Below are 24559 nucleotides of genomic sequence, written 5' to 3'. Positions count from 1 at the left end.
CAGCACAGAGCAGCAGGACCCAATTCTTCCACTTTCACACCAGAAAACGATATGAGATTTAAGCTGTGGGGAAGGCAACCTGTCTCAGCCTGACCACTTCTCTGTTCTTTTTCCTTCTGGGAGGGATCTCTGAGGGTTTTTCTCAGCGTAAAACTGAGGGAGCTTCACTAGGATTCAGTATTACAGCACTGAGACAGCGTGCATGGATCTCCGCGCTGTGTCTTGCTTTGATAACAGAAGAATGCCAGCTGGACCTCTTATTTTAATTTCTTTACTGTTTTTCTCTCTTTTCATGTTTTTTTTAAAGCTGTCTGTGCAGCTTTTTAACCATTATCCTGCGCACGTGGTTCAGCCCTTTACAAAAGCAAAACACAACAAAAAATCCCTAGGTGTGAGAAGATTAAAGATTTGGAGATCTGGACATTTTCAAATCAAAAACACATGTTTAAAATAAATCGGGCTGGCGGACAGCCACCACTCCTAAAAGCCAAAGAGCCGCTGCATTAAAGGATCTCCTGAATGCCTGAGGAGAACAGGAGCGTCAGCAGCACAGCCAGGGCTGGGATTACTTCGTGGGGTTTTGATGCTCGTCATCATCGTTTGCGCTGTCTCCAATGCCACGACCATTTTTTGGGCAACCCTGGTGATTTTGAAGTGTTTCCACTCTTGTTTATCCATCCCCCAAACTTGAGCTCCCCAGAGGATTTCAAAGCCCAAATTCAAGGCCAAATCTGCTGCCACCAAAATTGGGGGAAATCAGGAGGAAAAAAAGCTACCAACTCTGAGCTGAAGTCAAACCGTTGGCTGAATTCTTCAGGCAAAAGAGACAGCAACCCTTCCCAGGACTAGGGAATGGGCAGAGCCTGTGGATGAAGAATCTGCCCCAGCAGGGAGGTGATGAGGAAGAAGAGGAGGAAGAAGAAAAAATGAAGGTGAAGGTGAAGAAGAGAGCAAGTCTTCAGCCCAGCCAGGGAGCTGCCAGCAGTCAGGAGGAGATGGCTACTGCTGTCTCCTCCAGCCTTGTGCTGCTTGCAGTGCCCAAGGTCTGCATCAGGGCTGGGACCAACCCATCTCTGAGCCTCACAGGCCATGAAAACACACATGCTAAACAAACAAGATCTCAAGTCTGGGCCTAAATTTTAGTCCAACATGCAGTATGAACAAAAGCAGCGACCCAGTACAGTACTGGGTTCCCTGAGCTATCTTGAATTTTGCAGGATGAGTGCAAGGCACGACCTAGCCCATCTGAAATGCTTGTCCAAGAGGGTCTATCATGGCCGCAGATTACCAGAGCATCTGAAGTAACCAGGATTCCTCCTACCTGACAAGTTGGATGTGTTCCCAACCAACAGGAGAACATCCCAGGAGGAGTACTACGCACCTCGCTCACCAACACCCCATTTTCTCCATCCTTGCATTGTCCTTCTTATTAGCAGAACCATCTAGAGCAGGACTCTGGGTTTTGGAGGCCTAATTGATGAGAAAAAAATGAACGTAATTCATCAGAACTTTCTTTATGTGGAATAATTATCTTCATCCTACAGTTGTTTATGGGGTCTTTAACTCTTCCCTTTCTACAGGGGGGTTTCTGAAATCTATTTTATTAGGGGAAAAAGATTTGAGTGTATTAGGCAAAGTGCCAGTAGCCATGGCAACCTCGGATTTTTCCATCTTCATTACAAGTTCAAGTAAAACCTTCATATAAAATCTAAATGAAAGGGTACATTATAAGTCCATTTTGAAATGTTTGCCTGGAAGTAAAACTTTGGACTGCATCCTTTTTTCTCCGCTGAACATTCTGGTTCTATGCGGAACACATTTTTCAAGTCAGATTTTTGTTTTCTTTCAAATTTTATTCCGTTTGCTCATACAGGGTGGGTCGTCTAGTGGTTAGAGCAAGGCATCAAGGCAACTGGTTTCCAGTCTCAGTCTGTTCCTGATCGGTCAGGGAGCGTTCCCAATTTTATCCAGGTGATTTGGGCAAATCCCACCAGCTCTAAAAATCCTTTTTTTTATTATTTTCTTACTTACCAGTATAACAATGATGATAATGACTACCGACCTATGGTGCACCAGGATTCATTCAACGTTGGCCAAGTACTCTGTCCTCAGAAGAGTGGATCTTCTCTCCCACTGCATTTTCTCCTCGGTCTGGAAGACAGATGGAAAGGTTAAGGAGAGGTAGAGGTTAGAGGATGACATGAATTGTCTGTTTTCTTGGCAAATATTTGATTGGGAAATACGCAATTGGACTGCTTGGTCTAAATATGAACACATTGTTGTTCCAGGAGATTCTTGTCATACTTAGACAATACCTCGGTGCCACCTGAGTGGATTAATTCTTGCACTGTGTCATCTTAGAGGGCTCTGGTTTCATCCAGTCATGGGAGGAGGCAAATTCTGCAGCTGCCTTTCATTTCTGGGCACTGCCTCACCTGGGGCCAGAAAGCCACAACCATTTCAAGGACTTCCTTCCCAAACAGTCCCCATGCTGCTCGCAGCCAGCAGCTCCTCTGGGACTCAACTGGGAGATATCTCCTCCCCATCCTCTGCCTGGTCTTTGCAATGCAGCCCGTGCTTGCGCAGAGCAGCCCAAAGTCTATGCAGTGCTCACAGTGGGGCAGCTGCAGCCCCAGAAGATCCACATGCATAGTTTAGAGCACATTTCCAGGCAGCTGCTATGATTGTTGGTGGTCAAGGGGAGCAGGGAGTGAGAGGGCAACATGCGATGCTGATCACAGAGAGCTGCCCACAGCACACGGAGCAGCACCAAGCAGGAGCAGCCATTCCCTGCACCCCTCACCAGGCAGGGATGGGGTGCAATCCCTTCATGCTTTTCATCCTCTCTAATGATGCTAGAAAACATTTTCCAGCTTCGCCATTAGGCTGAAAGGAGACCCTTCCCCTGTTGGATCTCATTTCCCACTGCACCATTACAGCCCCAGCTCCAACCTGCTGCCTCCTCTCAGAATTCGGGGCGGGGAGGAGGGGGTTACACATGGCGCGGGGCTTTTGCTTTTTTTGATACATCCTTCCTTCCGCTCTTCACAATCAATTAGTGGGCAAAGACTTCCGAAAAGCTCCTTCCTCCCTAACCTTTCGCAGCCTGTTGCGATAATGACTCTGGAGAGCTCGACCTGGGCCTTTGCATGGGGTTCGTTACCATCCCGGGGCAGCGGAAGGTGACCTTCATCCCTCCCTCCTCTTCCTTTCCTACCCCCACAGCTCAGGCAAGGACTCGCTCTTCACCCCCCCTCCTTCCCCAGCAGATGAAGGCTCTGGTGTCATTCCTGCAGTGCAGAGCCGGGGGGGCGGCTGCAGGGATGTCACAGAGCCCAAGGGGTGGAGGGGCTGCCCTGAAAAATAATGATCGTAATTATGCATACCTGAATCGAGACATCAAGAGATGGAGGGAAAAGGGGTCTTTCTGGTTTTAATTTGTCATTTCTTTCCCCCTCTCTCGCAAGGCAAGCTGCTTTCCAGAAACCAGGCTGCTGCAGCCTCCCCCCTCCCAGCACAGCCCGTAACTGCAGCGATGCGGTTTGCCAGCAGCACCAGGGTTGTTTGGTCCCTCCGTGACACAGACACGCAGGTAGCACGTACCCGCAGAAGTTTTCCCTGGCACCTGCAGCTGCTTTCACAGCCCATCTGCCCAGGGACCGTGCTGCAGGCTTTCCAGGCACAATCTGTACCAAAGCATCCCTGTGCTGTGGGGCTCTGTGGATGAGCATGGGGTCAGTGCTATCCCACTTGGCACTTATCCTGGAGATGTGCACAAGGTCTTCCTGCAGCCCTGACAGCTGTCTCCACACCTGGTAAAACCCCTTTCCCAGCTCACTGCCATCACCACCCACCTCATCTGATAGGAATGCCGTGGCTTGCAGCATCCTGCTCCCCAGAGCCACAGACCCTCCGTGCCTCTAAGTGACAGTCCCAACTCATGCCGCTGTCCCCACAAAGGAACTTTCATTTACTGTTTTCCTCTCACCAGCAGCAGGACAGATGAGCAAAGCACCGCTGCACAGCAGAGCTGCAGACCTGGACATGGAGATGCAGCAAAAGCAGAAAAACAGCTGCTAAACCCCATGAGCTGGCAGTGTTTCAGTCCTCAAGCAACCCATTAAATGCAACGCTTTAAACCTCTCAACGTAATACAGTCACAGCTGCAGCCATGCAGTTACTTCTGCAAGAGCAAAGTGATCTCTTAGGGAAAAAAAAAGAGCATTTCTTTATAGCAATGGCCAAACCATCACCTGCACCTGGGGAGTGTGAGCAGTACCTGTGCAGCCCCTCTGTGGCTCAGCATTGCCCCATTTGCACCCACACGCTGCTTGCTGCGAGGGCTGCATGCAACCAAAGCAGGGTTTTGCATAATCAAAACCATCCCAGCCAAATGCAGCAGAGAGCAACTGGAACCACTTTGAGGTGAGAAGCCTATTACTGAGTTATAAACCTCTCCCATCCTCCGCTTCTCATAGGGCCAGATAGGAAAATAATAACTCAAGCCCATGTGGTGAGATGGAGAGAGAGTACAGTGTCTCCAGGTAACAAGTATTTGCTTCTCTATTGTTCTAGCCGTAAAATGGATTTATTAAAAAAGAAAGTCTGATTTCATTTGAATTAAATGTAAATGTGCCCTGCTGGGTGTTGCTTAATGCCTTGTAAGCTACGAAGTCACAGCTGACTGCATGCAACACAGTAGGCCCAAAGCTCAAAGGAGCATCCCAGAGTTATTGGCAGCAATAGCTCAGCACTGATTTACTTGGGGAGCCCAAATTCTATCATCCTTTTGAGGAAGAAACCCCATATTCCAGCACCTCTGGGGATTACACCCCAAATTGAGCAACTGTGGGAGTGACACCTCAAATCCAGCACCTATGAAGGACCCCAAACCCAACATCCTTTTTGGAGAAGGAGCCCCAAATTCCATCACTTTTGGAGATTCCCTCCCAAAATCCAACACCTATGGGGGTGACACTCCAAATCCAGTACCAATAAGGTCCCCCCAGATCCTACATCCATGGGGGATCCTAAATCCAGCACCCTTTTGAGTGGAGGTTGCCTGTGCACACTGATCCACCTGCACAGGCACCCATGGGTGGGGGTGCTGTCCCTGCTCTCCTGGGCACCAGCTCTGTGCAGTGAGGATGACAGGCAGAATGGAGCTTTTAAGAAGCTGCCACAACACAAAGCCACTTTCCCTCACTACCTCTATTTTGGCCAATTTCCCTTATTCTTTCTCTTATCACTCTTTCCACTTTGGCCCAAAGGGGGAAGCTCATCCTGCAGCTGGAGCTGAGCAGTGCCTGGGAAGCAGACCCAGGAACACACTGCCTTCCTTCAGCAGATTCCCCAAACCCAGGTGAGAGCTGCAGATTTCTGCACTCTGCACACTGTTAGCTCAGCCAGGACGGCTCCATCAGCCTCTAACTCTGCTCAGGCAAAACATTGGATGCACAGAGCTCCCCTTCCTATCATCATGGGGATGAAACACCCATATTTTAATCACTGCCGATCCCTAACGAAGGGACATGGCTGTTCTTGAGCAGAGCTGCCCAGATGAGGACAAAAAGCCCTTCACCATGTGGACCACAGCACTCAGGATCTGCGTTTTCCTGCTTCCCCATCCTTGAAATCTCAGCTTGGACCACTGGCAGCAGAGGGGAGAATCGAGAGACAAGCAGAGGACACGCTTCCCACTGCTCTGCCCCCTCCCTCACCCAGCATCCAATAAAGATGATTGAATTACATGTCCTTTCCTCCCATTGAAATCACCGCGCAACCGCTCGAATATTAGAGCTCAGGAAATCAGGCACGACAACTTCCCTCGTGAAACCTAAGAAGGCAGAGCAGGGGTCTGGAACGGCCGGCCTGCGAGCGCGGGCTGCTCTAATTAAGAAATCACCCCGCTGAGCAGAACCTAATCTAAATAAAATAGAAAAAGGAACTCGGCTCCAAGCGACGCCTCGCGCTCCCCTGCCCGGCTCCCCAAAGCACGGCCAGCTTTTCCCTCCCGCTCCTCCTCGGAGGGCGAGGTAGGAGCACACAGAGCCCTGTGTGTGCTTGGGGTGGCCAAGGTCCAAAGGAAAAACACCCTGGCCGACCAACTAGCCATCCACGGCGAAAGGCTGCCATGGTTTTTTTTGCTGGTGGTAGTGGTGATTTGTTATGCTTACAGTCCCACTCACCCCAACAGACCACACGTCCTGGACGCAACGCATCTCCCCCACATCCCCACCTCCTGCAGCCCCACGGTTCCTCTCCCCTCTCCCATCCAGGACTGCAGAAGCCTCCCAGCCCATCAGCACTCCCCAATGCTGTGAATTTAGCACGGGAATCTCTGCTCAGACGCTCAGGCACAGAAAGATTTATAGCAATAAACAGAGCGGCACAGACGGTCCCGTGTATGTTTTAAAAAAGCACTTACCTGCTTAGAAGGGAAAGTGCTCCTACTTGAAGGTTTCCTGGCCAGACCTGAAAAGTAAATCAAACAAACACTATTTGCATTTATCCATAACTCCCAGCAGATTGTTGTTCTAGGGGCTTTCAGTGGAGCTAATCTGCCTTGTGCCATTGGAGGGCCTGATAACACCAGAACGGGACAAGACCAGAGCACCCAACTGACACCTCGAGCCCATGTCTGTAGTGCAGCACCTGCAAAGCAATCTCATGTATGCAGAACGCTACCCCAGAGGCCATCTCCTTTCCTCCTTCATATGGCCTGATGAAGACAAGCATAGAATATCATATCACAGAATCACAGAATGGGTTGGAAGGGACCTCCCAGCCCTCCCCAGCCACCTCCTGCCATGGGCTGGGTGCTCCCCCAGCTCAGACTGCCCAGGGTATCTGTGGGAATGGGCACCCACAGCTCTGCCAATGCCTCAACAACTGAGCAAAAGATGTCCACCTAACATCCAATTTATAGATGCAAGTGCAGGGAAGGGCTGCCATTCCCATCACATCATTTAACCTCTGAGAGCACCACAGGGCCAGGAGGAGCCCTCCCAGCCCCCTGCTTGTCCCCAGGCCTCCAAAGCACTGCAGCGTGCTCCCAGATGTCTTCTTTTCACACTTTATTTCAAACAATAAACCTTTTTCTCCATAACTTGGCTCAAGCATTAACACTCCCAGTGCAGTTTCCTTTATGACAGCCTCAGGCTGCCCGGCAGCCCCCCCCACACCACCTAGCCCAACCCATAGCACCCCCAGCCCTCTCCCAGCATTGTCCACTCATGTCATTTCCCCGTTCTCCAGTGGAAAATACAAAAACAAATCCACTGAGGCTGTAAGGTATCAGGTAAGGCAAGGCAAAGTGCCAGCAGCTGCTCCAGAACTGCCCCCCCCCTCCTCTCTCCCCAACACCCCAAACACAAGTAAAGGTGCTCAGAGACAACGCTGCAATTTCTGCCCTCCCCATTTCTCCTGCATGTGAACCCCAAAACAATTGTGATTGCACTGCACTCAGGAAGCAGCACCAAGCAGATAACAGATTCCTGCCCCGAAGAGCTCACAGCCTGAATAGATTCTATGCACAGGAGTGTGATGACAGACTATTTCTCAGCTTAGTGCTGCATGTGAGATTTCATCAGATATGGTGTTAGAGATGCCCTTTACATCTGCTTCTCTTTCTCTTCTTTTTTTTTTTAATAAAGCCGACAGGAGGCTTTTCCCTAACAGCTTCCAATGACAGCCCCACACTCCCTCTCATCACTACTGGGAGCATCCACAGCCAGCATCGTTCTTGTCACAGAGGTGGGAAACTGAGGCACAGAGATGGGAAACTGAGGCACAGAGACAACCTACATGGCTTGCCAAAGGCAAAAATATCCATGTTGCAGAAACAGATATCCCAAAGAAACACAGCTTTGAGAGGCATTATCACGGGCTACATGCCAAGATGTGTCAGAAGAGAAGAGAAAAGGCATTCCGAATCTAGCAGGAAATATTTAACAAATCCTGATGTCCCCGATGCTCGCGTCAACTTAAAATCTTAGCTAAACACTGGGCAGTGCCAGGGGATGCTCAGGCATCACCATGTCCCCCCAGTGCCTCCTGCACCAGGACAGGGCACCTGCAGGGAGCCGTCCTGCTGCTGAGACCCCATCCAGCCACCCCAACAAGTCCAGCTCTCAGCAGCAAAAGTCTTGATTTGTTTCCCACTTCAGGCTGGAGAAAGACAGTGCTAAGAGCCTTTTGCACTAGGAGAGATGCTGTACATGTACACACATAAACAGGCATATACGTACCTACGCATCCAGGTGTTTGTGCAAAGAAAGCCATTCCGACATCTGCAGCAGGTGCGTGGCCAAAACACAGCTCACACCCAGTTCAGCCCGAAGAACAAAGCTGCAGAAAGCCCCCCGAGCTTCCCCCTCCCCACTGTCCTTCCTTGTCTGTGCATTCTCCAGCAGCATCCTCAGCATCCCCGTGCAGCAGCGGGACAAGCTGGCTGCACAGTAAGGCAGTGAGCTTGGAGTGCGCTCCCCTCTCATCTCCCACACTGCTCTGTTCGCACGCTGCTGCCCCGTGTCAGGAGGCAGGGGATGGAGGAGAGGATGGGAGCCCAAGGACACCCTTTCTTAAGCCCCATTCATAGTGCAGGCACGGCGTAACAGCCCGGCAATTGTTCTCTCAAATGTCACCTTCCCATGTAGGGCACTGCGCTGACAAAAACCTCTTATGGGCATGTGTGGGAGGGAGGATTCTTTATTATTTTTCTAAGCATTACATCCTTTTAACAAACACCTCCAGACAAATCCCTCCGTGCACAGATGGATTCTTCCCTCTTTCACCCAGCTCTTCCTCCTCTCCCCCCTCTGCTTTCCCTTTCTCTCCTTCTCCCTTCCCTGCTCCCTGCAGGAACAAGCTGCCTCTGTCTGTGCATTCCTGCCAGCCCTGCTTGCTGCCTGCGCCCGAGGTCTGCGTTGGGGGGTGGGGAGGCAAGAAAAAGCAGCGCCCAGTGACTGTTGTGCCATCAGCTTAATACCTGAGCAGGGAAAACAAAGGTGCTTCAGAGAAGCAACATCGATGCTGTGCCCCTGCCCCCAGCTTGGAGGAACTCAGAGATAACGAGGGCTGAAAGAAAGGCATGAGCATAATTAAAGCTACCGGAGCGATTCCTGGAGGTATTGCAGCTGCTGATGTCCCAGAGGGTAATACACTCCTGGTATTATCACATCCACTGGCACAAAGGGACGGGTGCTGGATTTGGGGTTTAAAGTTCTTTGGTGCAATGATTTTGGCAGGGGTAGAAAAAGTTCTTGGGAAGGGTTCAGATGGAGCCAGGATCGGTCCCCCCATGCTGGGATGAGGGCCCCTGCTGACACAGCCACCCCAAGCCCTGCTCCACACCATCCGACACCACGGGCTGCCCCATGCCAGCTCCCAGCTGAACCCACCCAGTGTGATGCTCCTCTGGGTGAGGGCACTGTTAATGCCACCACTACTGCCAGCCCTGCTTGCCCACAGTGTCACCACTGCTGATGCAATAAGGCAGAGCAAGCTGGGAACAAAGCACAACAGGTGCAAGGGATTAATGACCCGGACGATCCCTTTGTTCACATGAAACAACTTCAGGCTCCCAGCTGCTGAAGTCCAGGGTTGGGCTCTGCACCTCCACGCGCTGCCAAATCAAAATCCCAACAACTGAATCAAGCCCATTCATTCCCAAAGCCATCCCTGCCTGCAGCAGCATCACAGGTCAGGCTGTTTGCACCAGAGCCAGGAGCATCATCTGTAGGGTTCGACTGCTCTCCTGCAGAACTGCTGTCAGCCCCATGCCAGTGCCCATCCACGTCCCAGCACTCATGTGTTGCTCAGGTGAGACGAGCCACACACTGTAACAGAGCTGACCTCACATGCCAGTTTGATGCCCCACATCACTTCATCAGTGTGAATTTGCTAGAATATTCAGGATTTTGTACACAGGTGGGTTCTGAGGAGAGAAAAGCACTCAAGGGAGCAAATGTAAAGGCTGAAATAAGTGTGCTGCTTGGGCTGGGGGGCACAAAGCTGGAGAACTGTGCAGTCCCCATAGGGCAAAGAAGGCAAGAAAACTGAATCGAGACAGCATGGATGTTGAGTTTTCCTGGGAAATCACAGAGATGACTGCAAAGAGTTTTGCACCCTGGTCTGTTGTTAGATAGAGCCAACTTCCATCCTATCTCAGTTGCATAATGTAATTAATAGTAATCCAAGCTCTGCTGTTATGCAAGAAATCTGGGGGCACTTTCTGTTCCAGTTTCATCTCACCACAATCACTGTGGATGCACATCGGAGCTAACGCCGCTTCCCTGCTCTGCACTCAGTGTTAACCTCATTAAGCAAAAGCATAAAGTCTGCCCTGTTTGTTTATTCCACATGATAAAACCAGGATATTACTCACTGCGATAACACGGGTTAATTTTCAGTGAAGCCTCTCTTGGCAAACTTTTAATACAATGAATAACACACCTATCAGATCCGAGATAAAGGGCTGTCACGTCGTAACCTCATTTCAGCCTTTGGCCCAGTAAAGCTACACTTCAAGGTGCTGTAATTATGTTCCGCTGCTTTTGTTCTTAATTGTTACCCATAAGAAAACAAAGCATAAAACTGAATGAGCTCAACGTTGTTTAGAGCGAGCTGGGAGTGAGTTGTGTGATGCTGGGTGCCATCCAAGGACACCCAACTGATTGACAAACACTGTATGGTTATTTTTGCTGGGAAGAAGGGTCTGCCCAGAGCTGGTGTAGGTCCAGCAGGACAGACAGACAGACAGGAACCTGCAGGGAATCTGGGGTCAAACCGTGCTCACAGCACTCCCTGTAATGAGCCCAGGCTGGGGGCACTGGGTAAAGCACAGACTGTATGCAGCCCACCGAGCAAAGAAACAGCCACAGGACCCACTGGCAATGGGTTGTTTTAAAATTAGAAGAGCGTTTGAGAAAGCTGTTTGAGGAATGCATTCTGCAAGCCAACCTTTCTTCTCGTTTAATATCGAGGACAGCAGCAGCACAAACTTACACAAGAGATGGCACGAGGCACACCGTTAGGGCAGGGAAGCCTTCCTGAGGTGTCAGAGCCACGATAAGTCCTGTTTAAACTTTACCTGGAGCTGAGCACTGAGTGTCAACACACACTGCCCAGGCAAGCATCCAAGCTGGGGCATAAATCACAGCCCAGACACATCCAGGCGCTGCGTAACGCCACGATTCCCACCGGAGCAGGACTTTCCCAGCAGGTTACCCGCAGCCAGGTCGCTCCCCTCAGACATTTATTTGTACAAGGAACCCATCTGTGTGCATTATTTTTGTGTTTGTTTTCCCTGGTAGGCACAACGGCAGCGCTAGGCAGGGTACAGGCTGTCCCCGCAGCATCCGTGGGCGCTGCTGAGATTGGAGCTGCTGTTTGCTGTTCCTCCCACCCCATTCCCTACCAGCAGCTTGGAAAGCGGCCGCAAAATGCAAACAGGAGGAGGGCAGGAGCAGCTCCTATTGCCCCAAGTAGGAATGGAGCTGGAAGGGCTGGTGGGGGCTAATTTGGGGGTTTCATTCTCCACACGAAGGGGCACAGCAGGGATGTGCTCCTCCTTTGGGAACTCGTTAAATAACCCCAAACACCGCCACTTTCTAAAGCCACCATCACAGCACAGCATCACCTACAAGAGCGCCGCCCAGCACAACGCAACGCGACAACAACCACATCTGGAGGTCATTCCCTGCAGCAGTGGCACCGTTTGCTTTCCCAAATGGGTTTTGCAATGGCTGCACCAACACCATCACCCTGCAGCCCTTGGTCCCCTCTGTCAGCATCCAGATATGCTACAATATGAACAGCATCCAGGCTGTGAGCTCAGTGAGCTCCGGATCAGCTCTTTGAGTGACGTAACTCATAATTAAAAACCCATGTCAATATCCTAAGAATTTCTTTTTCCCCAGATTGGGCAAAAGGAAGGTTAAAAAACACCATCTGTCATGGTGATTTATTTTCATATTTCTCCTTCCCTCGTTAAAGAGAAGCGGGCAGGGGAGAATGTTCATTTGAAGCTTGCAACATGTTTTATTAATTGATGGCAAATAATCCTAAGATAAAGTGCACAATAAATTCCTTAATGAGAACATATGGCAGGGAAAATTGATAGGAGGGAGCCTTTGAAGGTTTCCGCGTGAGCACAGTTACAACAAAAGGAGCAGGCAAAGTCTGGCAAGGAGGAGCTAACGTGCTAAAATCAGAGACAGCGGGGACATGGGACAGCCAAGCTGTGCCCACAGCATCCCTGTCCCTCCCCAGACAACACCAATGCCCAACAGCTGCTTCAGGCTCTGTCCTGCCAGGCTCTGCCTAGCCTGGGCCAGCAGGCAGTGCTCTAAAGAACATCAGCAGCTGTCTGGTGTGAAGTATGGACACAAATCAGTAAATAGAAACCAGCTCCCAGGATAAGGCTGACACCAAAGCATCCACACCAACACAAAACACAGGACTTTTCCAGGGTTGAAGTGCTTTAAGAGCAGCCCCCAGACTACCTTCAGCATCTCCGCTCTAATACTCTTGGAGGGCAGATGCACGAAGCAGCAATGTCATCAGCTCCAGTGCTGCAGGGTTGGAGACAATGCACACCCCATGCTGCAAGCAAGAGGTGACTCCAGTCTTCAGAGAACAGCTGCTTTTTAATTAAATCGCTCATTAAGTAGAAATAAAGGAATGAGAATGGGTTCACATGGATAAACAGATCATTCCAGACCAGGACGTATTTCAGGCTTAAAAACAAAATTACTTTTCAGTAGCATGTGAAAAGGAGGGCTTCCATTTTCCATTGTCCAACAACCAGCTCTGCAGAAGGTGACAAAGCTCTGATCTTTGACTCCAACAGAGGCATCATTCCCCACCTACCCACCTGCAGCCCAGAGATTCCTCTCACTCCTCCCTTTCTCTGCTCACAGAGGCACATGGCACATGGAGATCCCTCAGCATTGTCCTTGGGAGCAAAGTCCTCCACCAGAGCCCCAGAGTTGGCAGCATTCCTGTTCCCACCCAACATGCCAGCACCAGCTCCTGCAAAACAGACTCCAAATTGGCCCATCTGCTTCCAAAAAGCTCATGTGAATACTATTCTGCACTTGGATAAATGTCCATTTCCAAAAGGGGATGCTGAGTTCCAGCAGCCCAAACCCTGGGCAACAAAGCCTTGCTATGGGATGGGAGCCACAAGCTGAAAATTCAGGTCACCAAAGCAAACATGATGGAGAGCCTTTGAGAAAGGAAACTTTGGGAAAGGGCTGTTCAGAATATGCCTTGTTCCTATTCATTCAACAACGAGGAATCCACCTTTGAAATACAAATATTCCATTGAACGCAGAGAGAGCAGGTAGCAGGATGCAGGTTTTCAAGCAAGATCCTCACATCTTTTCCTGGCTTGACCTTCCCCAGGCTCCACCCCACTTCCAGTGCACGCTTAGGACAGAAACACCATCAAAAGTGAAACATCTCACTAAAAAAAGAAAACCACACCAATATTTTTCATTGTTTGTTAAGCTAGGCTCAAGGTACTTTCCCTTATTGGCAGGCATGTCAAAGAAGAAACCATAAATCCTACCTAATTTTAAGGAAGCGGAGCTCTGTAAAGTAAATGGCAATGCAGCATGCAGCCCTGTCATCTTTGGTTACTGTCCCCATCAGTAGCCCAGCCAAAGGGAGCCCCTGGGGGCCAACAACTCGACCCACGCCAAACTGAAATTAATTTGTGACTTTAGAGCTTCAGGCAGACTAGGAAATATGACAGATTTAATTTTTTGCAGACCTGCAACGACTAACCACTTTCTCTTTACAGTCACAGGCAGAAACCTGCAGAAAATGCTTTGCCCATCTGCTCTTTCCCTGCAGAGCAGCACAATAGCTGGAACTCCTCCTGTCTGTCTCGAAGCTGCTGGCAGGTCTTTCCAAATTGCATCACATGGAGCCAAGGCAACACTACCAGTTCCATTTTCTCAAGAGATAAGGATCCTCGGGATTTGTGAGCACCCTTCATCAAAGCCATTTTGAGCCCCTCAGAGAGTGCTTTTCTTACATGATTTTGTAGAATAACAGAATGGTGTAGGTTGGAAGGGATCTTAAAGATCATCCAGTTTCAAGCCCTGCCATGGGCTGGGTGCTCCCCACAAGCTCAGGCTGCCCAGGGCCCCATCCATGGCCATGGGCACCTCCAGGGAACCTCTGGGGACTCTCTGAGAGGTGGTTCTCACCTGGGGCATGGTGTGCAGCAGAGGGGCCAGGCTGGCCCTGTTCCACCTGGCCTTGTGTTTGGGCCCCAACCTAAAGCAAGATGACTCCAGGTGCTTGGGTGTCCCAGAGCCCAGCACTGCTACATGAACACAACCATCAAAACCAGCTTGTGCCGCAGAGAAGATTTCACCACTGCAAGCAGCATCTCTAGCCTCGCTTTTGTCCCGACCGTCTCCAAACACCAAACTGGTTTCTTTACGGCAGATTTTCAGACCACATTTCTCCAAAGCAGGCACCAACCCCACCCCATGTGCTCAGCATTCTGCTGTGCATCGGTGCTGCATCCCCCCTCAGCCCTCAGCCATCCCCCTCCAGATGTTCCGGGTAGGCGACTGGGAGTGGAATCTGACTCCAGAGGAAGGGATTTCAGACCTGATTTAGCAGTTTACCTCCAACGTTTGTCCTGAATTTTTACGGAGTGGTTCGAAGTCAAGCTGAGAAGTTTCTCAAGCCCCTGGCCAAGGCAGGGGCTGCGCAGTGCCAGCGCCCACCCTGTACCTCCCCACAGATTCTAGGAACTTCACCCGAGCAAAGCAGGAATTTTTCAGCATCCTCCCTACCTCGCCCTGTGCTTTTTGGCTGGGGTCGCGCAGCGCCGTTTGGCCTGTGCCTGCAGCCAGGTGCCAAGGTATATATGTACGTACCCATCAAAATGAGTGGAGCTGCTGAATTAAGTCCTGGAGCAAAAGCTGGTAGGACAATAAAACCCATTGACGGTGGAACGGAGGCCAGGTCTCCATCGTTCCATGCCGCAGCCCCCACAGCAGAGCCCTCTTGGGCTGAGCCATCTGAGCAAACTCAATGGACAGGGCTCAGCTGCCAGCTCTCTGTGGGTTGAAGTCTTTCCCTGGGGCCCTACCCCCAAGCTCACAGTCCAAACCCATGTTGGATGGAAGAGGGAGCCCGCATGCAGACAACATCCTCCCAGTGGCTCAGCCCTTGTAAATGGAGACTGGGCATGGCAGGAAAATCCAACATGGCTATTGACATACCAAATGGCTACATGACAAGGAATAAATATGAAAAAAAAAAACCAAGAAAACAACAACAACAAAAAAAACCAACCCAAGATAAAACAAACATGAGGATGTCCTTTTGCAGTTGCTCTCTGACCATAACAACAGGTTAAACACTAGTTATGATGCAAACAGCCAGTAACCTACTGCTGGAAGCTTGTGGAATGAGCTGCCAACTGTGCAGTGATAGCAGCAGCTCAGGTAGATGTGGGCAAGGCAGCACAAGGACCTGATTGGCTGTGGGCTGCAAACCACAGGCTGAGCCATTGATGCTGGCCATCTGCATGTGAAAAAGCAAACATACAAATAAAAATTGCTGTGAATGGCAGAAAATGATGCTGGAGAATGCTCCCACTGGCTTGGCTCCTCTTTAGCCCTGGAAGCTGAGCTGTGCTGCAGCCAAGCACGGCCTGAGCCAGCCTGAATCCCACCTCTGCACCCAGTGTGCAGTCTGGGCTGCAAACCCTCTCCCACCCACACTTGTGAGAACAAGAGAGAGGCTGTATGCTTGCAGTCCTGAAAAATTATTAATAAAAATATCAATCAGTGGTCAGAGGGTGATTTTTAAATTATTATTATTATTGTACGGTTTTGAATGGCACAAACCCTCCAGTATTGCAAAAACCTGTTGAATGCAGATTGGCAAATGGTGGAGTTTGCTTTCTGCAGAGAGACTCACGCTCAGCGGGCACCAAAGAGGCTGCTGGCAGCCTGCACCAGGGCAGACCAGCCCCCCGACATCTCCCACATGCATGCAGTGGCTCTCACTTGCCCTCACACTGTTTGCTGGACCTGAACAACTCCAGATGAGCCAAGGGATGTGCTGGGTGCCCAAGTTGAAAGCTGCCATATAGAAAAAAGCAACCTTATCTTCTCTTACTCTTGCCTGTATTTCTGAAGGACAGTTGTGCAATTTCTCTGTGTCACAGAATCATGCAGTCATAGAATAATTAAGATTGGAAAAGACCTCTAGGATCACCAAGTCCAACCCCAACCCCAGGGACAGTGACATGGATCTGTCAATCTGAGAACTTCATTATTAGGACAAACTGACACTTTAGGAAAGGACAGAACTCCTCAAGAACGGAGCTCTGTGACAGAAAGCAGTCAGGGAGAGGAAGGGAGCCAATGGAAGTGGGGACTGTGAAAGGAACATGGAAAAGGTCATGGTTAGCGAGCTTGGTGGGGATAGATTGGGGTTGGACTTGATCATCTTAGAGGTCTTTTCCAACCTTAATGATTCTATGATCACACCAAACCCCAGTACTGCAAGCAAACCCTACTGATCACCTGCTACCTGCAGATCTCAGTCATGCAATTCATCCTCTTGAAGATCATCATAACTTACAAAAAAAGGACAAGACAGGTGGCACACCCTTAACTAGAGATACTGTCGTGATGGTTGAATGCTGGCCTGGAGCCAACCTGAAAGTTCAGGAGGAAGGGATTTAGGAGCTGATCTCCAAATTGCGCAACTGGTCCCATGTACAAACAGGGACTTGCCCAAAGTCCCACATTCAAGATTTTGAAGTCAGATCTTGATCTGAATTTGATGGCTTGGGCCAATTTCAAGAATCACAAATTAGCTCCATTTATTATTATTATTAATAAAAAAGCGTTACTTTATGGAGGAGCTCTGAGGTTCATTGTGATATGCAGACAAGTGGTTAGAGCAGGGGCAAGGCATGCAGCTGGTGCAAGCAGGTGAGATTTGCATTGTCTGCAGCAATGGGGCCAAGCCCTGCCTGTGCTGATGTGGGAAGGTGCATTGCAGGTCCACCACAAGCATCATGACCAGGGTTAGGGTTAGAGTTGCTCCCAGCTCAGCACTGGCCACCAGCCTCCATGGAAGGCATTTCATCAGGCAGGAGCTGGGAATGTCAGGCTCCAAATCAGCTTCATGCAAGCCACGCTAACTAAAGAGTGCACACAGCAAGTTTGTTGGGCTTGGAAAAGTTTTGTGAATAGGGTTTTCTAATTCTTGTACCATGCCTGTTTTGGAGTTTGTTTAGTGAAAGAACTGACACTGCAAAAGAAACTTCCACCTGCAAAAGAACTGATGAGGGCTAGAGCCTGGAGAGGACGCCTTGGAGCATCTCTTCCCAGCTGGCTCCCAGCAGATTCCCAAGAGCCTTTAGGCTGCACATCTTCACAGCCACAAACCCCTCTGTGCTCACCAGGAGCACACCCAGAAAAGCAAAGCTGCTGGCTGCACGGTAGGCACAGAGCTCTGGGTTTTGCCGCTTTCCATGCAATGCAAATTCTACCCCGTGATCTTGGACGTGCACAGATGGGTCACTGCTAGCAGATCAGCCAGCTGCAAACTGAGACCACTGCACCAACCGATCCTGTTCCTCAACAGCATTTGCAAATGAGTGCTCATTTCCTGCTTGCTGGGTGTGCTCATGGGCACTTTGTCCCTTTAAATCATTGCCCACAGCCACCAGCGCAAAACACTGAGCAGCACTCGCTGCAGGTGCTCAATGGCATCAGATTCAAGGAGTGGATAATTAGTATTGAAAGGTGTGATTGCAGCCAAGCAGGCTGGCTAATCAGCTACTGATTTCACCCTGATGTCCCAGATCACTTAGAAATTTAATCTGCAAGTGGCGGGAGGGATAGAGGAGCAGTAACTGAAATTACTGTGGAAATGCAGTATCCCTTTCTAAACGCTGCACAATTACAGCAGTGAATTGGTTACCTCCAATTCATCCAGCCAAGGCCAAGTTCACAAACACAGAAACCTTGGATGCATTTTTTTTCCTCCGGTCCTTCTCTGCACCAGGTCGAACAGGGACCTCCTACCCATCCCAGGGTATTGGCAGTTGAGCTGGGGAAAAGATTCTAGGTCATTTTGATATCTCTACCTCACTTAAATCATAATACATAAATGTCTGCTCTCTGTTCCAGCACCAGCACAGACCCATCCCACCTGCATGCACATGGCTGCACCAAACCTGTTCCACTGAGAACGAGGAAGCAGAGAATCACATGGAAGTAGATGGAAATTGAGCAAAAGGAAATAGGAGGAGGACTCAGCGTGGAAATATTTGATCACAGATCACCAGACCTGTGCATTTAGGAAGGCCATTAGAGTGGCTGTGTAAGAACAGCCTCCCGCTGAACATGGCACAAGGAGGGCATGGGCACTTTGGCAAAGTGCTGTGCATTCTCTCTGGCCAATTTTGTCCTGCCCTGCAAAGTCAGGCACAAGATGTTCAAAGTTAATCAGCATCTGGAGCTGATGGGGAACTGATCCCCCCCAGACCGCCCTAAAAATGATAATATTTGGCTCAAGAGTCACATCCAGGCAGAGGTCCCCTCTAGTCTCACACTCCCAGCTCTTGCATTCACAAATGCTGTGTGACCAGTCAAACTGGATTGGATTTTCTTCAGGGGATTTTTTTCCTATCCCAAAATACAAACCCTCCTACTGCAGCAACACAGAAAGAAAAAAATAAAAATAAAAATGTGGGTGTTATCTGTGTGGTTTCAGGTGCTCTGGGAGACCTCAGATTTGTCACTTTCTGCTAGGAAAGATTTGCTCTCCAAAGGAGCAGTGATGCAGTGGCACAGCTGCCCAGGGATGTCACCATCCCCAGAGGTATTCCAGAACCGTGGGGATGTGGCACTGAGGGATGTGGTTATGGCCATGGTGGGGATGGGTTGGAGTTGGACTTGGGGATCTTAGAGATCTTCTCCAATCTCAACGATTCTCTGGTTCTTGAGGGCTGATTCTCATTTCCAAGGGGCACACCGTGGTGTGATTTGGAGTGGATCTGGACCTGAAAACTACTCTTGGAGCCACTCGAAGCAAATGATAAGCTCAGAGCACAGTAAATGACCAAACAAGTTGTGCGGGCAGCAGAAAACAAGAGCTGCATCCCACAGCTTGCCCTCAACCCTGCGGATTGTCTGAGGACTCATACAGGTGAAGCTCACATTACCATTCTTTTTCTCAGCAACGTATGGCATCGTACCCCCACACACCCCCAAAGAACTGATACCTTTGGCACTGTCAAAACCTCACACCCACTTTCTGTGCTCACTGTGAGCCCAGGCTGCAGCGCACAGCCCCGAGGCCAAGCGGGACCCAGGCAGAGGATCCAAACCTCCCTTTGTTCCCAAACTTGGCTCATTCACTCTTCCTCCCCTCCCTCCACCCCTTTTCTTTTTCTTTCCTTTTTCTTTTCTTTTTTCTCTCTCTCTTTTTTTTTTTTTTAAGGTAACAATACATCCTTTCAGGCACTGCCAAAGCCCTACTCAAGCCCACTTCGATAAGACCTGGCAGGAAAGGTAACTGCCATCAATATTTTGGTGAATGTTAACCACCTGAGGACAGCCCGGGCGGGGGGATCCCAACGGGCGGCTGCGAGCACCTGGGCTATGTTGGAAAACACCACATGAAAAGTCCTCTCCCTCCCAGATCCCCCCGGATTCCCAGGACACGCTCTCCAGCATAAGTGGCTGTAAAGGCAGTGCTGAGCCAGGACAGTGTGCTCCACTTGGAGGTATGTTTTCGTGATGCTTCTTTTGCGGCCTTTTCATTTACTCCGCTAAAATATTATTCTTCAGCCAGAGTTTATTTTGGATAAGTGCGGCTCCAAAGCCCAACTTTTGGAGGCCCTATATTCTCCATCGCGGGATTCCAAATTAAATGTTAAAAATGAAAAAATCCCCCTTAGAAATGGGGGATGTCTTTTGGTCGGGGTCTCCCAGACAGCGCTGCCATCGCGGGCGCTGCACAGCAGCGCTTTGTCTCTGTCCTGCAGGAGCACCTGTCCTCATCCCTGCCTTCAAAGTCAAAAATCGCTCCCTGTGTTATGAGTAGGAACTCAGGATTACGATAAAGAGCGGTTTCAGCCTGACAGCAAATTAAAGTGCAAGCCAAGGTATATATACACCATTCGGAGACGTATTTATAAGAGGTTTTTTTCCCCTAAAACCAGAAAAAATATAACGATATTCTGTCGTGGAGTCTGAGACTTTCTGTGTTATTATTAAGACATAGCAAACATTTCTAGGTAAAAAGCTGCGAGCTGGATGGCGTTCTTCTCAGAATAAGCTTTCCCCACTTAGCAGCAGGATGAATTTTTTCTCGTGTTCGTGCAAAAAAAGTATGCTTTTTTGCCAAGCTAAATGGCCAGCGCATATTTCTCATCTGTCACAGATAGGAGAGACAGGTAGGCAGAAAAACCAGCGTTCCCTGCCCTCCCGATTGCTGTTTTTCTATCGTAGTCTGCTTCGCTGTAATAATTTTAACGTGATGAGTGTTATGCTGTGTTTTCTTTTAACTGTAAGCTACGGCCCTTCCTTCGGGTTTGGAAGGTGAATAAAGCAAATGAAAACAGAAGGGAAATAGAATAAATTATCAGCGTTGAACAAAAGCAAATTCGACAAAGTAATTGCTGTTTATGGAGTAAACAGCGATGCTGAGATAAATCAGCACACCCCACTCCTCTCTCTGGCTCTGGGATAGGTATTAAAAACCAGCGCTGGATTTTGTGCCTTGGGGGCAGCCCTGCAGATCCCACCCCGACCCTTTAGCGCTATTATTATGCAGGGAAACGCTGTGAATTATCAGCATGGGGCAAAACAGGGAGGAAACAGGCAAAGAGGAAGAGCTCCGAGCTGCGTGCATCCCACCAGCCCTGCGAGCAGCTTCAAAATGCCTTCAGATGGGTTTCCCATTGGGAAAGGAGCCCACGAGCTGCCCAGGGTCACATCCCCCTCTTCCAGGACAGAGCACCCTCAGCACCAACAGAAGAACAATATCCTATGTGAGGGTTAGCAAAGTGCTTGCTGCTTGCTCCTGCCCCTCATTGCTGGGCACATCCAACAGGGCAAGCGTGTGCCCAAAACTGGGCACCTGGAACCTGGTTTTGGTGTCTCCTTGTCCAAAGGCAGAGCAGGGAGGGAGCGGTGACGGGTACAAAACCATTGGGGAATGAGAGCACGGTGTCCCCAGCCCGCCCATGGGGAACCACAACGTGGGCAGCAAAAGGGGGAAACTCATTGAAATTCTCAGACATGGCCAAAGATTTATGTTATATGTGAAATAAAATATTTATATAGCGCTCAGGCACACAGCTACGCACTTGGCATAGGGGAGGAACAGCAAGACACAGGCGTATTTTCGGTATATGCGAGTGCATGCATACGTGAGTCTGTGTTTAGATAGATACATATATTTAAAACAAATCCCTGTTTATTGCTCAGCAGAGAAAACTGCCATTTTTTTACATAAATAACCCCAATGCAAATAAACTCCCCACCCTGAGCAAACTCAACGCGATCCCGTCGCAGATTTCTCTATTTTTCAAATAAATCATCGTTCCACCCCAACATGGAACTGGCAGCTTGGATTTCCAAATCACTCAGGAGCAGTGCTGGGATGGGAGCTGGAAGCAGCCCAAACAAACAACTTTACAAGTTCCAGAAGCCGGGTGCCCCCATCCCCACCGCCCCCTCTTTTCTCTCCTTTCGGGAGGGGTGGGCGCTGGCCCATAGGAAACCAGTGACCCAGGGACATCTGCAAGCGATTAGGATGCAGACTTCAGGTAGCTCCCAGAAACACGTGCTGTCCACATTACACCCTCCAAGTATATTTCCACAACTTTACTTCTCCAAATAAACAGTCGGGCTCTCCCTGCATTAGCAAGGAGCTGCACAAACAGGTAGAGAGAATGGCAGTTTTATTCCCCCTTCCAATTCTGATGGATTTCTTGTAAGCTGTTGCCGGGCTGCGTAATTCGAACTATTGCTTGGAAAACATAATAGGGCTGGTTTAAAATTACTGCCATGTATTTATCTGTATGTGACTGAAACATGGTGTACAATTTGCACAGCGCGTTAACGAACAGCCACTTAAGGGAGCGAGCGGTGCCAAGCTCAAATAAACTTAAAAAATAGATGCATTAACCAGAATCCACCAGGATTTATGGCTGGGTTGGGAGCATTCCTTTTAATTTCTATAATCGGGTTTTCTGTCTTTCAAAGCAAACTTTCTTTTAACTGCTTTAAGAGAGGGGGTCTTGGGGATGCCATGCTGAGGACACCGTGTCTCTGTGGCTGCGGATGGAGCCGGGAGGACACTGAGCACAGACAGCAGTGACAGCGGCTGTGATCTGGGACACTGCTCCTTTATGGGAAGAAAAGGGAAAAACAGAGGGAGAAGACAATGCTGATCACTCACAGCCACCGTTTGCCCAGGGTCATTTGTCCTTTACAGGAGAACTCGGTGCTGCTGTAAATGAAAGCTGCACCTTTTGTGCTCGTTATACCTGAGCTTTGAGTTCTGGCTTTGATCGCTTCACCCAAAGTCATTCAAACCAGACTGAATTATCTCAGCATCCAGTTGGGGACTGTGCACAGAGCTACTGGGGTGGAGGGGGGGAGAGCCCAGTGCCCCCCACAGGGACCAGAGCTGGGGCACAGCCGCTCCTTGGAGCCCCAAAACATGGCAAACCCACAGCATTCAACAGCAATACCCAAATGGGGATGAAGGCTTGCATGCAAGATAAAGGTGCATCTTGAGAAGAAATAACAATAACGATAATAACAACAAAAACTGTCCTCAACAAGAAGAAACACTCAGCACTTTTTGCGTGTTTCCATTCCCCTCTAACCGAGCCTGATAAATTTTCCATTTGCCGACATTTGCGGAGCCTGGAGACAAGCGCTGCGAGCAAATAAATAAATAAGCAAGAAACGCATTGCTTTCATCTCCAGAAACGAGCACTTGTGAGGCACAACTCTGTGCACGGTGCTTTCTGGCTGCAGCAGAAGGAGAACACCACGGCGGGGTTCTGCGTGCTCACATGGGAGCCAAGGAGCATTAACCTCATCCTGCACTGCCCTGTGCTCAGCTCTGGGCTCCAAAAAGAGGGAAGAAATCCCCACTTTCCCCTTCCTTTTCTCAGATTGTCACACTTGGAGTATTTTCCAGAGGAAAAAGCGTTTCTCTGATCCAAAAGCCTTCAGCATTTTCCCCAGTGCTGCTTCATGGCCTCAATGAAGGTGCAGTGATTTCACAGCCACAGCCGACAGAGGTGGGCAAACAACCACTGCCACCCAATTCCCTCCGTAGAAATAATCACAAACGCTTCCCTGAAGCCCTAAGATTCTCCACTCCCGTCTTTCGAAATTCTTTTGCTTTATCCAATCCACCAGGGCAGCCAGATGGGATTTTCGGGCACGAATTATAAAGGCTGTGAAAGCAAATATCTTCAGGCACTCAGTGCAAAATTTTACACACCAAGAAGAGGGGAACCCAGCCTGAGCTGCAGCTCACCCAAACCTGGTCTGGTGTTCAATCACAGCATGGTGTTGCCTGCAGCTCAGCCCAGAGCAGCTGTGCATTACTGGGACAGATTTCTAAGCACTGAAAACAAGAATGCAAACGCACCACGTCAAGCAATTCCGAGCTACACCTGCAAAATGAATTGATCATTTCACCACCAATTTGCCCTTCGTTCGGTACAATGACCTCCTGATGAGGACACCCCAACACCTGCCCGAGAAATGCTTGGGAAATTGAAAGCTCGGTGAGTGCTGTGCCAAAGGGCACCGAGTGCCACCAGGCAGGGCTGTGCCACCCACCCGTGGCCTGGAGCTGTGTTGTTCTCCCCCAGCTGCAGCTTTTGTAATGGAGAAGAAATATTCCTCGCTTTGCTCAGTAACGGAGCAAAAACACTCCTTGAGGAGCTGTTCTGTGCAGGGTGGGTCGCTGCAGAACCCCCATTTTTAATTAAGTGTCGTTGCTGAGGAGGGAGAGGCTTTTATAGGGGAGAGCGATAATTACACTGCAATTAAGTGCAGCTGAAAGCCACCCCCAAACACAGCAGCAGCCCCCCAGGCTGCTTCCATGGCACAGCCTTATCTGGCACTGCGTTTTGTTCCATCAAGCAGTGGGCGATGCAGTTCTGATATCAACACACATTGGTGCATCCAGCTACCTGTTCTTAGGGACTGCCACTACAACCCAAAGCTTGCAGAGGGGCCGGGTGACATCAACACCAGCCCTACGAGGCCAAAAGAGCCTGGTGACAACACCACCCACCCCACAGCATTGGTGCCCATCACACCAGCAGGCTTTGGGCAGCAGCAACCTTGGCACAGCGAAGTGGACGAAACCCCCCCCCTCAAAAAAACACCTGCAAAACAAAGCTCATTTTGGAGCAAGAGCAAAACCCAACCTCTCTGTTGCATATCGTTTCTATGGGGCGTTTGTATGGCTGGAGAGAAACACTCTCTGCACACCCACACGGCTGCTGCTGTTC

The 24559-nt window shown here is 49.7% G+C and overlaps 1 long non-coding RNA gene across 7 annotated transcripts in view; it reads right to left on the bottom strand.

Annotated features, from left to right (window-relative positions):
* LOC125702106 (uncharacterized) overlaps positions 1-24559 on the bottom strand; it is a 46177-nt gene that overhangs the window by 20498 nt on the left and 1120 nt on the right. For 2 of the 7 annotated variants that reach the window (XR_007380433.1, XR_007380438.1), the window contains exons 1-4: positions 8250-8608; positions 6428-6474; positions 2032-2151; positions 1322-1470 (exon numbers count right to left, since the gene is read on the bottom strand). This is a non-coding gene — a long non-coding RNA (uncharacterized LOC125702106). Of the gene's footprint in view, positions 1-1321; positions 1471-2031; positions 2152-6427; positions 6475-8249; positions 8610-24559 lie in introns of those variants that run through there. The other 5 variants (XR_007380439.1, XR_007380434.1, XR_007380435.1 and 2 more) reach the window with 5 other exon arrangements.

The sequence above is a fragment of the Lagopus muta genome, chromosome 18 (assembly GCF_023343835.1).
Source record: "Lagopus muta isolate bLagMut1 chromosome 18, bLagMut1 primary, whole genome shotgun sequence".
NCBI lineage: Eukaryota > Metazoa > Chordata > Aves > Galliformes > Phasianidae > Lagopus > Lagopus muta.
Note: the sequence above shows the minus strand (reverse complement) of the source record. Positions and strands in the feature narration are given on the sequence as shown.